This window comes from Salvia hispanica, chromosome 6 (assembly GCF_029641045.1).
Source record: "Salvia hispanica isolate PSC_SH4W2 chromosome 6, Shi_PSC_v1, whole genome shotgun sequence".
Lineage (NCBI taxonomy): Eukaryota > Viridiplantae > Streptophyta > Magnoliopsida > Lamiales > Lamiaceae > Salvia > Salvia hispanica.
Genome location: NC_142697.1, coordinates 32726914 through 32743033, shown reverse-complemented (window position 1 = coordinate 32743033; position 16120 = coordinate 32726914). Strand labels below are relative to the sequence as shown.

The following is a 16120-nucleotide window of genomic DNA, read 5'->3' as shown; positions in this document are numbered from 1 at the left end:
CTATATTCTGTGTATATAGCGTAACGATCCATCCCTTAGCAGCTCGTGACCGTCGGCACACAAGTGCGAAAAGTCCAAACATTCATGCCCTTTGTGATTGCCTTGTACTAAGAACTCAATGATTAATCAAACAGTCTTAACTTGGATAGGTGCTGATGTCACTTAAAAGAAGCATGACTGCAAATTTCTTTTATTGAAAGGACTATAGAACATCCAAAGGGACAAGAATAACGTCTCTTACTTGACTGTTGTGAATTTTCATCACCAATTTGCAACAATTGATTTTTGAAAGAAAGAACTAGGTTCAAATGAACTCATCTTGTCAATTCAAAGAACTAGGCGGTCCCAATGGTTTCAGATAAACCCATCGAATTTGAAAACTCACTTCTGAAAGGAGCTTGAAAGAACATAGGTCATGAGAACAAGATGATACTTTATTAACTCTCAATTTCCATAGTAGGTTGTCAAACAAGATAGTTCAATTGTCCGCTCAACTTGACTAGATCCGGACATCAAGGATGATGGTTTCAACATGTCAAGACCTCAGATGATTAGTCGCAAGAGGGTTTAGAAATGTAAACAATTGCCATGGATTAACGTTGATCATGGTTCACCAACATTATAATGTGGAAATCATGGAAATACATCAATGGATTCACAGGTAGCGACCAAAGTGAAAGAAATATTTTTGGAAAAGTCAACTACCATCAAGGAAAATGCAATACATTAGCCTTAACTTAGTGTTTCAGAAAGAAATCTTGAGCTAGAAATAATGCATGTAGTGGAACTGGACAAGAAAAATTCACTCATATAAGAACGAAATAGTCACAATATGGTTGCCAAATAAGGAGGTGAACAAAAGTTCCACTTATTGTGCCATTCTCTGAGAAGAAATGTCTGAAAAAATCAGCAACTTAAGGGTGAAGTTATACCGTGAGAGTTAAAGAATCTGGGATATTGATTTTATCAATGGTGGGTCATACGGGGGACAACAAACAACAAAGATGCTTGAGAACATATAAGTCTTTCGAATTTAAGATTTGAAAGTAAGTCACCATTTTCGTAAAAAAAAAAAAATAAATAAATAAAATGATAGTGACTTATTACTTGCAAAAACGTGAGTCAATCAAAAGTCTTAAAAAGACGGCAGGACACCCTTGTTCAGGATGTTCAAAATGAGATTATTCTGGAGGGCATGGCCGTAAGCAACTTTAGAGTCGAAGGTTTATGACCGGAGCTTATGAAGTCAACACCTTACATTTTCTGAACAATGAGCTCAACTACTATAGCCAACAAATTGAAAGAGAGTCACAACTTTCGTAGGAGAAAAAAAAAAAAAATGAGGCATTAGTTGCATAAATCCAAGTCAATCTAAGGTCTAAAGTAGACGAGGGCATTTTCATTAAGGAGGTTCATAGAAAGAAATCGATGGGAATCCAAGTAAGTACTGTTGATCATAATCATCTGTTCCACTTATGTGACACTTTCTTGTTTGTTCTTTCGGAGCTTGTACATGATCAGAGCGTTCCAGGAAACCATAGATTCCAAGCTAGGATTCCTGGTGTTACAACTAATAGCTGTCGTTGAAGGTCATATTTTCATAATGATCTCGATAAGTCAGGACGTTCATTCTCGTAAAACATTGCACTCTCCATCGTGCTTCACAGCGTGCTATAAGCATTGTTTCTAGATCACGTAGCCTCCTTGACTTGCTACGCAAGACTGGATCACTTAATTTGATCGTAAGTACGATATCTTTTCGTGTAAGGATACACCTCCTTTACTAGATCAAGGGTACGCTCATTTTGATTATGATTGAGTTCATGAAGACAAAGGGAACTTCATGTTGTTCCCATCATTTAAAACGTTCAACAGACGCCCATGTGCCGTAGGTAGTTTCTCGTATCTCGTCTGATCGTTACCATCTAAGAATAGATGGGTTATTTATAAATTGTTAGGTTCATTCTTGTACATTTGGAATTGTTCCAATTACAACATCATGGATCGTGGTTTCGTCAAGAGATAGGGTAGAGGAAAAGGTGTGGGGTCCACTTTTAGACACATTCATCTATATTTCCTCATTCTTAAAACAAAATTAGGGGTTTGCCCTAACTTGCATATACTCGTTCATTTTATCGCTTAGAAAAGCGGTAAGGAAGTCATCAACTTACAACTCTGTTCAAGAGCGTTTAGTCTAACGTACTTCTTAGGCATTCTATGTTCGCATGCGTTAGTCATTCCGTAACTTCCTAAAAAGTTCCTTAATCTATCATCATACTTCACATAATCGAGCATGTGTAACTGATAATACTTTAGCATTTGTCTCAAAGACATCCTTATGCTTAACAATTTAAACTTGAAATTCCATGATTCATAGGAAAAATGGAATTTACATGCTTTTCCTTGAAAACCCTGAATATTTTCACAATATCTTCAAAAAGAAATCATTTTTTTTTTTTCAAGTTCTTTCATGAATAACTGAAAATTTTTTTTCTGGTAAAAACTTCTTTCTTACCTCATTGCTGCAGTTGAACGTGACGAGTCGAGGTGTTGGGTCCTTTTAAGCTTTCCATTTTAGTACTATCCTAGTCTAGTACTATCATTCTCGACTAAGGCTTGAAAAGAAGGTTCTTGGGTCCAGAGCGAAAGAACGGTGCTCTGATACCACTCTGTCACGACCACAACTCCCTAGTGCTAGTGAGCGTAGCTATTTCGCGACTAAAAATTCTCAATAATCAAGGGACAACAATAAAAGGATGAAATCACTTAAATCAATAGTATCAAAGGCATATGGGTTCATAGTCAAAACGTGTTCAGAGTATCAAGACTAAGTTCATAGCTTTCTAGCACATAATTCTAGATTTGCAGCGGAAGAGTCCAAGACAAAATAGCACGTATGAAGACATGCTACTTTGGGTTACCTAACTACTTATTTAAAAGTCTTGTCCCAACACCTTCGCCTCCTCGTACACGTTCAACCTGCACATTTGAAAATAACATGCAGGGCTGAGTACTTGATATACTCAGTGGGCACATTGCCAAAATAGTTCTATCTTTAATTGTCAATGCCACAGTTGAGTGATCACGGGGTTTTACTTAAAGGACCCGTGTCACTAAATACTTTTCCTTTTGAAAAGACTTTGATCGCGCAATCACATAACATAGATATACCATATCTGAACCTTGTGTGAACCGGGAATGTGGCCACATTCCACGACGGTCACTGGACCGGCCAACCCCTTTTGTTAGCTCACGGTCCCCTTATGTGTACACTAGTCCGAGTAGGGTTTGCGGCCCTACTGGGACCCGAATTCGTTTTAACTTGAATTGGCATAGCCAAGCAGATAGGTAATCATAAAACAAAACATGGCATGACAACATACTTGAGCAAAGATTCACATTTTCATACTGAAATCACGTTTGAAAGAATGCCCACCTGATATGCTTATTCTTCAATTTGATTATTCGCTTGGACCTCACTTGCCCTTGAGCAATTTATCCTTTGAAAAATAAATAGCGTAGCACGCTAATTAGTACTTGAACTATTTCTCCTTGGAAGGAATGCATGTACCCTATGGTATAGCACCTATGTCCTTAGTCTTGTCTTACATGATTTTCTTAGTTCTACCTCGGCTTCACTACTCTGTAAAACTTAATTATTCACTTTGCTAAGTCCGGAGAACTTCTATTTTCTTGAAAACAAATACTTGAGCATTTAATAAAGTATGGATTCTTGGAAAATTCACATTTAATAAAGTATGGATTCTTGGAAAATTCACATTTAAATCTTTCATTGAATTTTTCTTAAGGTGAGTCGCCTGCCGGTCGGTCCTTCGCGCCTTACTTTAATATGTTTCCATCTTTGAAAACTCGATAAATTTATTTGGGAATTAATTAATTAAGGTTCAAGCTCAAATTCCTTAAATTAATTCCAAGCTCACATAAATAATTCTCGGCTCAAATATTTAATCTCAGCCCAACTTCTCAATTAAAATTGGTCCATGCTCCATTCTCCTTTAAAACATTTAGGACCATTTCACCACTAATTCCATTGAGTCCATCTAACTAATTAAGTCAGCCACCACTTCAAATAATTACTAAAGCCCAACTAAAATAAATAAGGTGGCCCAATAAAGAAAAAAAAAGTGTCCAATTATGCTACTTCCTTCTCCATCGTCATTTCCCCCAAATTCCCTTTCCAATTAAAATCCCTAATCTAGAAATGAAGCGAAGCAGCGGCGCCTCCATCTTTTCCTCACGGTTCTTCGCCGTTTCAATCGATCGCCGAAATCCGATGGCGTATACTTTCTCCTCACGCCTCTCTCTTTCCTCCGTCGTCTCCGGTGAATCAACGCCCACCGTGATCCCTTTCTCCTCCGCGAATTAATTGGTGGAGAGGAGGCGTCGCCTCTCTCCCACGGCGTTGCCCTTGGTGAGCAGTCGTCCCCGGCGGCCGCCTTTCGCTGTTGCTCCAGCGGCGAAGTCACCAATCGAGGGGAAAGGCGCCTAGATCGTGGAACTCAGGTTCGTCATCGCGCCTACGTCGTCAGCCTCGGCGAGTGAAGCCGCTGACCGCCCCGCCTCGCCTCTGCTGCGTCGGCAATCGCTTCGTCGCCGGACAGCCTAAAGCTAAGTTCTTTATACAACTTCTTTTAATTTGTTTGGCAGTAGCTTATGTTTTGAGATGAAGTCTTGTACATGCTAATGTTGTGGGAATCTATGGAGCTCTATGTTCTCTAAGTTCTTGGCTAAACCATGTTGTTCTACAATGATGCAAGAGGGATTTGTTGAGGGGGTTACCTCTCGAACTTGTAGCTTGAATCTCTAGTTTCCAAAATTCTCAAAGTTTACTCTCTCTTTGAAGCTCCTATGGGTGTGGGAGTTGTCTGCAAGAACTCTGCAGAAACTCTACTCCAAGCCCTCACTCTCAAACTTGCCATTGTGGCTGAAAATTCAAAGTGTATGAGAAAGGGAGTTCGAATGTGGTGTGGAGTTATTTATAGGCGAAGTGTGGTGTACCCGTGAGGCCTTAAATGGTTGTTGTACCATTTGTTGTTATGCTGCAGCAAATCTCACTTTTAGAGATCACATTGCCTCTCCTTTATGGCTGCAACTTGGTATTTTATGGGTACCTAGTACTAGTTAGTAATTGGAATTGTTTGATTGTGCAGAGAAGCAGGTGGCTGTTGTGCCAAAGGAGCTGCAGGGCTGACTTGCCTCTTATGGTGATTCTTTGGTCATCTATAACTAAAGAAAAGTTGTCTCCATCCCTATGGTAAGAGCCCCTTTTGTTTTCTTTTGATCCTTAGTGGACAAAAACTGATCTCTACCTTGCAGGTCGAGAAAAACTTGGTTGCCAAGCTGCTGTCCGGGACAGCTTGATACCCCGGCCCAACGGCTGATCGGAAAACGGCCGCAACTTTCGGCCCGGAAAAAGAGACCCGATGCCATTTGTTCCATACACATTTATCTTTCCCTTTCTTTGTTTCCTTTATTGGAAGCCTTGTTCTAAGTATTGTAGTATTTTGAAGATTAGTTGTTCGTTTATTGAGTAAGAATTGCTATTCGAAAATTCCTGACATTCTACAATGTAAATTCCAATTGTTTAGTTCATTTGATTTTCACTTCAAGGTTTTGTTTTGCGAACTATCAACACTAAGCATTAGTAAGTAATGAGTTCTTATTTAACACAACGAAGCAATAGAGCGAAGATTCTTTAGTTCGACATTAAACATCAACGAAAAGGATAATGAAAGAAGCGGGTATTACATAAAATATGTAGCCGACTGGTAGAATTCTTCTATTTGCTCTGTTTGCTTATGCATTTTGTGTGTTTTGGTTTATTCTACTACCAAATCTGGATTAAACCTGCCTTTTGTTATTACTCTTTAGAATTTTGAAATGCTAAGAAACTTAGGAATTCAAATGCGTTCACTTTTAAGTTGGCGAATTGCACTGTTACATTGTTTTTTTATTTCAAATTGTTTATTTGGTAGTATCTTTTTAGCTTAACTGTGTTCTCTGTTCTTTAGTTTTGGCCTTTAAATTCATAAAAAAATGTCAATCCACTTGCTTTTAGTGGTGGATCCATAACCGATTACTATAACTATAAAAATTAAATATAACTCTAATATTCTCACTAGCAAAGAGATTTTTTGGAACTTAAAAATCAAGAAACTTGGAGCATTCGTCCGGCAAAATAGTTAGGATTGATCTTATAGCTCAGGGAACAAGAGCATGAGTGGAGGAGAGACGAAAACACGAAGAATCTATTGAAAAGATACGATGTGTTATTTTTTTATTTTTTTTTAACTTTTTGTAACATTGTTTTACTATTGAACTATTCTTAATTGTATGTTATTAATTTGTATTTACAGCTTTTGTAGTATTCCCTTAGATAGAAGTGAAGTCATTTTGTATGTTCTATAATAGTTGAGTCATTTTAATTTTTAGTATTTATCACGTTTTTCATTTCCTGCTTTATTCTTACTTAACTCACTTCACAATGCCAAAAAAAAATGCCTCCACTACTATGGACGAGAGAGTATTAGATATCTAATACTCCATTATAATCAACATTTATAAGCTTATTTTAATCAACATGTGTTTGTGGTTGATCTTTTTGCAATAGAGATCGAAAGCATTCTTATTGACGGGTGTTTTGTGTTCAAATTTTAGTTTGAAAACTTATTTAATTGTATGAGTTTTCATTTGTATTGTGAATTGTTATTATATACAAGTTTAGAACTTCTAATCATATTGTTTCTCATTTTAAAAATACTGGACTCATGTTTCAAATTAGTATAAGTAGAAAGTGAATTAAGTCGTGCATCGCACGGGGTGTGACACTAGTTAATTTAATATACATCTGCTTCTAGGCTTCTAACTTAAATAACGAATGTAAATACGTGTGTGAAGTCTTTGATAATAAATTTAGACTGACAAGCCGTTTTACATGATCATGAAATAATGTAATGTCTGGTTATTATCTTGACTTTTAAAATATTGATTAGATTTTATAACTATATTTAAGCTTGTAAGGATTCTTTTTCTTCACAAAATAGAATATTAAACAAATCCTAATTAATTGATTTGGGTTTATGTGTCATTTTAGGAAAAGAACACACCTTTTGAATTTGAACACATTTTATCTCTAAGATCGCCTCTCATTTTTCACGCATGATCACTTAGTATTTGTATGAACATCATTTGATTGATTCTAAAAATTCTGTCAAATTTGCTGGTATCTAGCGGGCTTGAGGTGCTTCTAATCGTCGGGAGGTAGGTGTTTTATCATTGGGCACAATACATCAATCCCACAGTCCTAGCCGGAATATAATTGCGGAATGAAGACTTTCATTGACTCGCTTTACAAATGTTTTGTTTTATTGCTTCCATTTTGTAAATTTTATTCTTTTTGATAATGTTATTTTCTTTATGTTGAATAGTTCGAGTATCGCTTGCGCGTGACTTAGAATTTTCTATATATTTCTAGCAAAAAATTTCATATTTGTCCAGTGCAATTAATTTTTACTAAATATAATAATTTTATAGGAAAAATGCAAGTGTTCTCGCGTTCTCCTTATAAAACTGATTTTTTTGAGGGTTGCGGCGGCGTGCTTCACGTGGAAGTTGTCCGCAGAGTGTTAGCAAATGTGAAATGCAAGAAAATGGAGAGCATGATTGGTTGTGTTTCACTGTGTTTCTTCAACTTTACCGTTGTGGTCCCAAATGCTAACTAATTAAATTAGGTGATTCAATTGTTTGTGCTAAATAATCTAACGAAATAACTAATCGGATGATAAATAATTAATTTACTAGAAAAACTAATCGCATGGGAATTAGTTCGTTATTTATTAATGGGAATATTGGCATCTAATATCACGAAACTTTCAAAAAGTTAGGTTTTTCCCACGGATTTTAAAATTGGCAAATAATATCACGAACTTTACCCCGGGTTTGTTTTTTCCCTCGAATGAAAAAATTCATGTTATTTTAATAGATTGAAGAACAATTTTGGAGGGTGTGCTTCAAGAAAAACTATCTTCAATGATTGAAAAACTTGAATCTTCCAAAATTATCGTCGAGAAATTACGAAAAAAAAAAATCCGTATCATAATATTATTTGTGGGAATTTTTCATTCGTGGGAAAAAACACAACGGAGTAAAGTTCGTGATATTATTTGTCAATTTTAAAGTTCGTGGGAAAACACCAACTTTTTGAAAGTTTTGTAATATTAGATGTCAATATCCCTTTATTAATTAAAGTCCAACCTCATAATAAACCTTTAGCCCAAAGCTTAACATACCATAAATGGCACAACTCGGAATTTGGAGCTCATTTGACTTAGGGCACTCCCAATGGTTAGGCGTTAGGGTCGGCGAAAAATCGCCGAAAATCGCCGGATTTTCGCCGGGCGTTGGAGTGAATTCGGCGTTAATTCTACCGATTCATCGCCGATTTATCGCCGAATCATCGGCGCCCACTGTAGGCGCGATTCGGCGATTTTCGGCGATATATATATATATATATATATATATATATATATATATATTTTTTTTTTTTTTTTGCAACCAACGGCTAACTCCTACACTATATATATTTCCTCCTCCTCCATTCATCACACACAATCTTCATTCTCTCTCTCAATTTTTCAATCACATTATCTCAATCTTCAATCTTCAAAATTATGAGTTCAAGTAGGAAAAATTCCCGATAAGGTAAGGGCAAAGAGCCGAGTACGCAATTTCCCACTGATGAAGCAAATCAGCAGTGGATGAACTCGTTGTTGTCGATGGGTTCTCCTCCCGGCCAATATCCATATGCGGGTCCGTCCCCATTGCAGACTCCTCCGGTGCGCAGACTTTCTCCGTACTTCCAGTCTGCCTCAGCATGCCCTCTCCAGCCGACGATGTGTATCGCCCCCAGATAGTCACATCGTTGTTCGACACCCCTGGATCCACCCCAGACGACGAAGGATCTCAGGACGCGACGTACACAACGGATCCGACACTTAGCACGGACGACTACGAGGTGGAAGAAACGCCCGCCGAGCCGCCTTCCAGGAGCAGGAAGGGGAAGGCGCCGGCGCCGGCGTCGACGGCTGCGACTGATACGGCTTCCGATGAGAAGCCGAAGCGGGTAAGGACTACTTACACTCTGCAAGAGTCCGAGCTTATAGCCAACTGCTGGGCGGACACGACGCAAGACTCGGAGCGCAGCAACTACCAGACTGAGCTTGTGTTCTGGGAGCGGGTTGCGGAGAAGTACACGAGCAACAAGACTGCCTCGATGAAGGACCATGGCAGCGAGGCGATCCGCCGGCATTGGGAGCGCCTCATGAGGGACTGCGGCCACTTCAACGGTATATACTCTAACTTGATGACGAACATGACGAGTGGCCAGAACGAGCACATAGTCCGAGATGAGGCCATGCAGAGGTATAATGGCCAGTTCTTATCAAAGGGCTTCAAGTATTGGAACATCTATGATAGGCTAAAGGATCTCCCCAAATTCCGGACGGGGATGCACAGCGTGCTGCACAGGAAATCGGTGCGCTCGCGACTTAGCGGTGCGGAGAGTGAGGGAAGCGCGACCCCCATCGACTTGACTGGGGATGGTCCGCACGAGCGCCCTGTGGGAGCGAAGAAGGCGAAGGGGAGGCGGAAGGGGAAGGGCGCATCGTCGGATGCTTAGTCGGAACCCCAGTTCATACAACAAGCCACGCTCTCTTCCAATGTCGCCAATCTGACGCAGCTGTACACGCTGTACTTCACCGGCGGCGGAACCCCAGAAGAGAAGCAGTCCCTCTGGTCGACCATCCAAAATATGAAGATCCTGATGGGCCTCCCGCCGGACGCCCCTCCCTCTTAGTTTTTAAAATCTTTGTTTTTTATGGTTTTTTATTTGTAGTTTTTTTTTCTCGTTGTATTATATTTTCCAATGATTAATACAACGATGAATTGTTCATTATAAATCTATTTATTAAACACATTTGTAGGGAAAATTAAATAATATTAAAAATGATGATGTAAAAATGAAATGTTGAATTAGGGAAAAATAAGGGAGAAATAAGGGAGAAACCATTGGAGCAGTTGACTAAAAGTTGGCTAAAAACTGGGGATAAATTTTGGTGCTGATGTGGCGCTGATGTGGCAGGAGTTAGGGAGAAATAAAGGAGTTTTTAGGGAGAGCATTAGGAGTGCTCTTAGTCATACAAATCCCTTCTCTGATTCTGCTTCTCTCTCTCAAAAATTTGGAGTGGAGAGGGTAATCAAGAGTTTACTCTTGGGCTTATTGGGCTTCTCCAAGTGGACTTCATCAACATGAGTTGAGCTGAAGAGAGTCTTAATTCCCTTTATTTATTTGCTAGGCCCAAATATATACACACTTAATTTCTTAGATTTTATTCATTTGATTTAGCTTCATGCCTTTTTCAACATTTCATTTGCACATATCCTTGATTGGATCCTTTGAGGAATTCCCATCATTTGCTAATTCGAATACTTAAAACGCGAACTGAACTTGAGTTCTTCAGGCTAAATGTTTGGCGTTCTTCCGAAAATAACTAAAAGAAAAAAGGCCAGGGTGTTACAATGTTCTCTTCTATTTTTTTTCTCTCTTCTAATTATTCAACCTCAATTAACAATATTATTTGTAGTGTAGGAGGGAGTATTTCATAACAAGATTGAAAGAGCAAATGAAAAGATAGAATTCTCCATTGGTATATAAAAAAATAGTCTTCTGAAAAGGAAAAAAAGAATGAATGAATTGGGGAATACTATGGAAAAAGGTGAAAATGTCTGTTTTATTAGCTTGACATGGAGTACAACTAAAGTGGAGTGTTATATTACTAACTCAATATCTAATTACTAACTACAACTAAATAATAGCCATTAGATATTCAAATTAAATGCCTAGATCATCAACCAAGAAATATCAATATGATAAAAAAAAAAACGTTAATAAAGCCATATGATTAATTCCATAAAATATCAATATGGGTATTAATGTCAATTAACTACATGTTTAGTTATAACTAACTTTTAAAAGAAATCCCAAAACTTTAAATTCATATAACATATATCAAATTGAAGATAATTTTATAAGGATTCCAACGATATCATATATGCATATGTTCCGACGTCAAAATTTGAAAAAAAATTCAAAAATTTTTCAATTTTTTCGTAAAGCAGAAATGTCAACATACTATATAAAATATGTCAATATAATACATGTAGAATGTCAATATAAGCAATGGGTTAACATTCTTAAAGCATCGTGTTGACATTCTCAAAGCATTGTGTTGATATTTCCGAAACACTATATTGACATTTTTCATCTAAAACCCTAATTTGGCGTTTTTTTTAATCTTTTTTAATTTTATTAATAAAAATGAAAATTACACGTGGCAAATTGTAGACCACACGTTTTCTAAAATCCTATGGCCTTAAATTAGTTGTAGTTAGCAATTAAATGATGAGTTAGCAATTGATCACTCCCGAATAGCATCAATAATTGATAAGGTATAATATAATATGATTTTGTATTGGAAACTTGGGGGAAATGTCTGTTTTATTGTGAATTTCTTCTTTGTGTTGGATATTAAGATTCAATTTCAGATTTTAGTATTTTAGGTTCGAAATCAGATTTGCTTAACGGATTATTCAAAGATACAATAAATTGGGAAAGAATAAGAGAGGGATATATTTTTAATTCAATCAAAAGTTGTAACTCATTCACTGGAAGAACCAACATTTCAAACCGATGGGGTCAAGATATTTCATAGCTTCAATATGAAGTTAATCTTGAAATCAACATACAAGTTAAATTTACACTTGTTTTTTCATATTGCAATGTGAAATTTGAGTGTGCTATTGGAAAGCACTCACCTATGTGGTACATCAATCCAAATTCCAACTAAACAAAAGAAAACATATAGTTTCATCGCAATCATATTCAAGATTTTTTTTACCACTTTCGGTTATAAACCCAACCTTATAAATAACATATAACTTGCCAATGAATGTGAGAAAACAGCAAAACTCATTACTATTATACATCAAATCTCAATCTCAACCTTCTTGTCTCCTTGTTCTTCTTCTTCTTTGTGGTTCCACATTTCCTCTACGGCTTCTCATCTTTATCCTGTAAAATCTGTAGATCCATTCCACCATCCATTTAGGCCTTCCATACCCAAGAATCACACAACCCACAATCAGACCGATTACGAATCCACATCCATACCCGGAAACAACAGCCTGCCAACAGAATCCTTCTAGAATACCATAATCACCATCATCATCTTCTTGCAGCATCCCTGTAGGCGAAGACTTCACATTTTCGTGATAACGGAAATCCACATAGTCCAGAATTTCCAACATATGATGTATAGTCGAATGTGGGAAACTGGCCACTGGATTGAGGTATCATCCCTGAAAGATGATTCATGGACAGGTTTATCGCCGAAAGAAATTTGAGCTTTGTAAGCTCTGTTGGAATTTCCCCTTCCAATCGGTTTGAAGACAGGTCCAACGACTCGAGTTGTGGCACGTTTCCAAGAGATGCAGGTATACCTCCTGTGAGGCAATTGTGAGACAGATTCAGATATATCAAGGAATTCAGATTTCCTATGATGTTTGGGATACTGCCTGAGAATCTGTTGGATGACATGTCGATGGTTGTCAAGGTTTTCAGAATTCTCTTATATTCTCTATCAATACCTTTCACTGTTAATGTCATTGTTATTGTCAATGAATCTATATATAATCGAGACAGATCTCGTTCTCCTCGGTGAATCTCCCATGCATCCATCATCGCTTTAAAATTCATCAAATATTCATGGGGCAGATTGCCAATGAATGCATTATGGGATATATCAAAAACTTGCAGCATGGGGAATGGAAGAGTAGCATTGGAAGTGTGAGAAGGAATGGTACCACTAAAGTTGTTGGATCTCACTATGAGGACACAAAGATCAATGAGATTTCCAGTCCAAACTGGAAAGGTGTCTTGTATTCTATTGTTTCCAATATCGAGAACTTGCAGACTTGGACAATTGGAAAGGGATTGGGGAAAAGATCCTGCCAATTTATTAGAATTTAAGTCGAGTGACTCGAGACTACAACCCATTGGAAATGTAGTTGGGATGAATCCTGTGAGTTGATTCTTGGATAAATCCAAAACTTCCAAATTCCTCAAATTTCCAATTTCAGGAGGAATTATACCTCTGATGCTGCAATTAGATGCTCTAAATCTGGAAAGAGAAGTAGACAAGTTCGGAATGGAAGCTGGAAGGATACCATTCATCATCGGATTGTTACTAATATCAAAGAACTCCAAATGTTGGCAGTTTGTTAAGGAAGAGAGAAATCCCAATTCTTGATTCGGCGAGTCTACTCCAGTCAGATTATTTTCGCTGAGGCCAAGGACTTGCAGCTGTCTTAGATTACCAAAGTTGGGAACGGGACCAGTGAATGAGTTACTGCTCAAGTATATCGCAGTAAGCTGAGAAGCATTGGTGATAGAGGTTGGAATTTCACCTGCGAGTGGGAGTCTGTTATAATATAAATCAAGCAATAGGAGATTGACTACTAGTTGAATATGGAAGAGCTGACAGTAATAATTCAAGTTTGATAAATTAAGGTTGCGTTCGGTTTCCTAGATATATTGAGGGTTCAACTTAGTCACTTCCTATTGTTAGTCTGTTAATCGCTCATGTAATTACTGTATTCACAAAAAAATTACCTAACTCGGAGGTGGAAATATTTTAATTTTTTTCTAGTGTTAAAATATACAACGAATTCACTAATTTTACATGTGTGATACTAACATGCTAACACTAATAAAGGGGAATAATAATGTATACTCCATTCATCCCAAAGTAATTGAGTTGTATTCTTTTTTTGTTTATTTCATGATAGTTGAGTCATTTTTTTTTCTTTTTTGGTAAAAACTTTATTCCCTCATTTACTTTACTCTCTCTTTATCTCTCTTACATTATTCCATCTCTTACTCTCCTCTATCTACTTTAACTTTTAACAAATCAATTTTTTAAATCACGTGCCCAAAAAGAAAGGCTCCCACTACTTTGGGACGGATGGAGTATGTATAAACGTTGAGATGTTCATATAGTACTTTTTGTGCAGTGAGAACGTGAAGCTTTTTCAACCCATGGATCACATTCACAATGATCCATGGCAGTAGTTGCATATGTTGGAGTGGTCATTTTTTATAACTACTCGGCTGAAATTCCGCCTGAAATTTTGTTAATTAACAAATTTCCCATTGATATCATCGCAACAATTATATGCAATTTCTGATATGAAAGCTGTAAAATGAAATATATTTGAATATCCAAAATAAATACTTCTATAAATCAGTTTTAGTACTATTCAAACATATACTAATATGTTTGAATAGTACTAAAACTGATTTAATTAAATACTCCATCCGTCTCATTGAAGATGACCCACTTTCCTTTTTGGTTTGTTCCAACTAAGATGACCCATTACTTAAAATGGAAACACTTTTATCTCTACTTTATTCTCTCTCTCTTACTTTACTCTCTCCTCTTAACACACAAAATATAACTGCATAAAATCTTGTACCGCCCAAGAAAAGGGTCATCTTCCTTGGGACGGAGGGAGTACTCATTTATTTCTTCTAAAGCATCTTTTGAATCATAGTAGCCGGGCGTTCGTGCGCTGCACAAACTATATGGTCATAGAATGACTTTATCAACTCAGCATGGTTTCGAGCTCACCATGATGCAGTTTATAAAATTTGTCTTATGCATTACAAGCACTACTCCTTCCATCCCTTAAATTTTTTCAGAGAGGATTTTAAGAAATGTAATGAAAACTAGAAAGTGAGTTGAAAAAGTTAGTGGAGAGCGTGAGTTCTACTTTTATATATTAGTCTTACAATAAATTGTTAGTTGGAATGAGTTAATGGAATATGGTTCTACTACAAAAAATGGTAAAAAGTGAAATGTGACAAATTTTGGTGGGACGGACGTCAATGAAAAAATATGACAAAATTTAAGAAACGAATGGAGTATTAAATATTTTGACAATGACATTCATCCTTTATTGCTTTTTCGTATAAATATTCATGGAAGTGTATGGAAACATACTACGAAAATGACCTAATTCATAGGAAAATTAAAGAAATTCCAGTTTCTTGAAAATAAAATTTATTAATATTGTCAAACTGACTGCAAAATAATAAAACTCACATTCTCTAAGTAATCTAAAATCCCTAGGATTGTAAAACGAAATAAAAAGAAATTACAAAAATAAAAATAAAATTTGCAAAAACTATAAATTGGAAATAATAACTTTCAAATCATTTATCCGTTTCAAATTATGGAATTGTATTATAGAAATTATATGTAGAGGTAGTAAAAAGGAGATGTGTTTACCTGTGAAATCGTTAGCACCGAGCAACAACTCTCTAAGCATACTCAAACTTCCAATTTCACCTGGGATTTTTCCATTGAAATGATTTTTAGATAATGCCAGCTGCCGAAGATGTTTGCATTTCCATATATTTGGTGGAATTTCTCCAGAAAGTTGGTTGTTCCAAATATATAGTACTTCAATATTTGGGAGACTATTGCACATATCACTTTGGAGCAAACCCGATAGACTATTATTGTTAAGTCTAATTTCTCTAAGGGAAGACACGTTGAATATACCATGTGGTATGGATCCACTCAATTGATTATTGGAAAAGTTTAACATTTGGAGCATCGAATTGTTAGACAAAGATGCAGGAATTGTACCTAAGAAAGTGTTGTTGTACATATAGAGTTTCTCTAGTTGAGGTAAACTGCCCAACCATGTTGGAATTTCCCCGGTGAATAAATTGACTCCCACATTCATCACCTTCGAATGCTGCAGTGTAGAGAGATCGAATGGTAGGATCCCCGTGAAACTGTTGAAACTGATATCCAAATATCTGAGAAACGAAAGGTTTCCAATATGTGGAGAAATAGTTCCAACAAGATCGTAGCCAGAGAGATTGAGAGCAGTGACACGACCGTGTTTGAGGCCGCACGACACACCAATCCAATCACAGACTGATGTGTTTTGGGACCAATTGGTTCTCAAGGTA

General features: G+C 36.9%; 2 long non-coding RNA genes and 1 pseudogene across 2 annotated transcripts; 1 reads left to right on the top strand and 2 right to left on the bottom strand.

Annotated features, from left to right (window-relative positions):
* Positions 1–2749: 2749 nt before the first annotated feature.
* Positions 2750–4052, bottom strand: LOC148923606 (uncharacterized). The gene is made up of 2 exons (XR_016132977.1): positions 3437–4052; positions 2750–2979 (listed from the first exon to the last, which is right to left on the bottom strand). It is a non-coding gene; the product is annotated as an uncharacterized LOC148923606 (long non-coding RNA).
* A 157-nt stretch (positions 4053–4209) lies between these two features.
* LOC125200116 (uncharacterized) lies at positions 4210–5630 on the top strand. The gene is made up of 2 exons (XR_007172675.2): positions 4210–5275; positions 5338–5630. It is a non-coding gene; the product is annotated as an uncharacterized LOC125200116 (long non-coding RNA).
* Positions 5631–11925: 6295 nt separating this feature from the next.
* On the bottom strand, positions 11926–15627 carry LOC125206620 (receptor-like protein 7; annotated as a pseudogene).
* Positions 15628–16120: the final 493 nt, after the last annotated feature.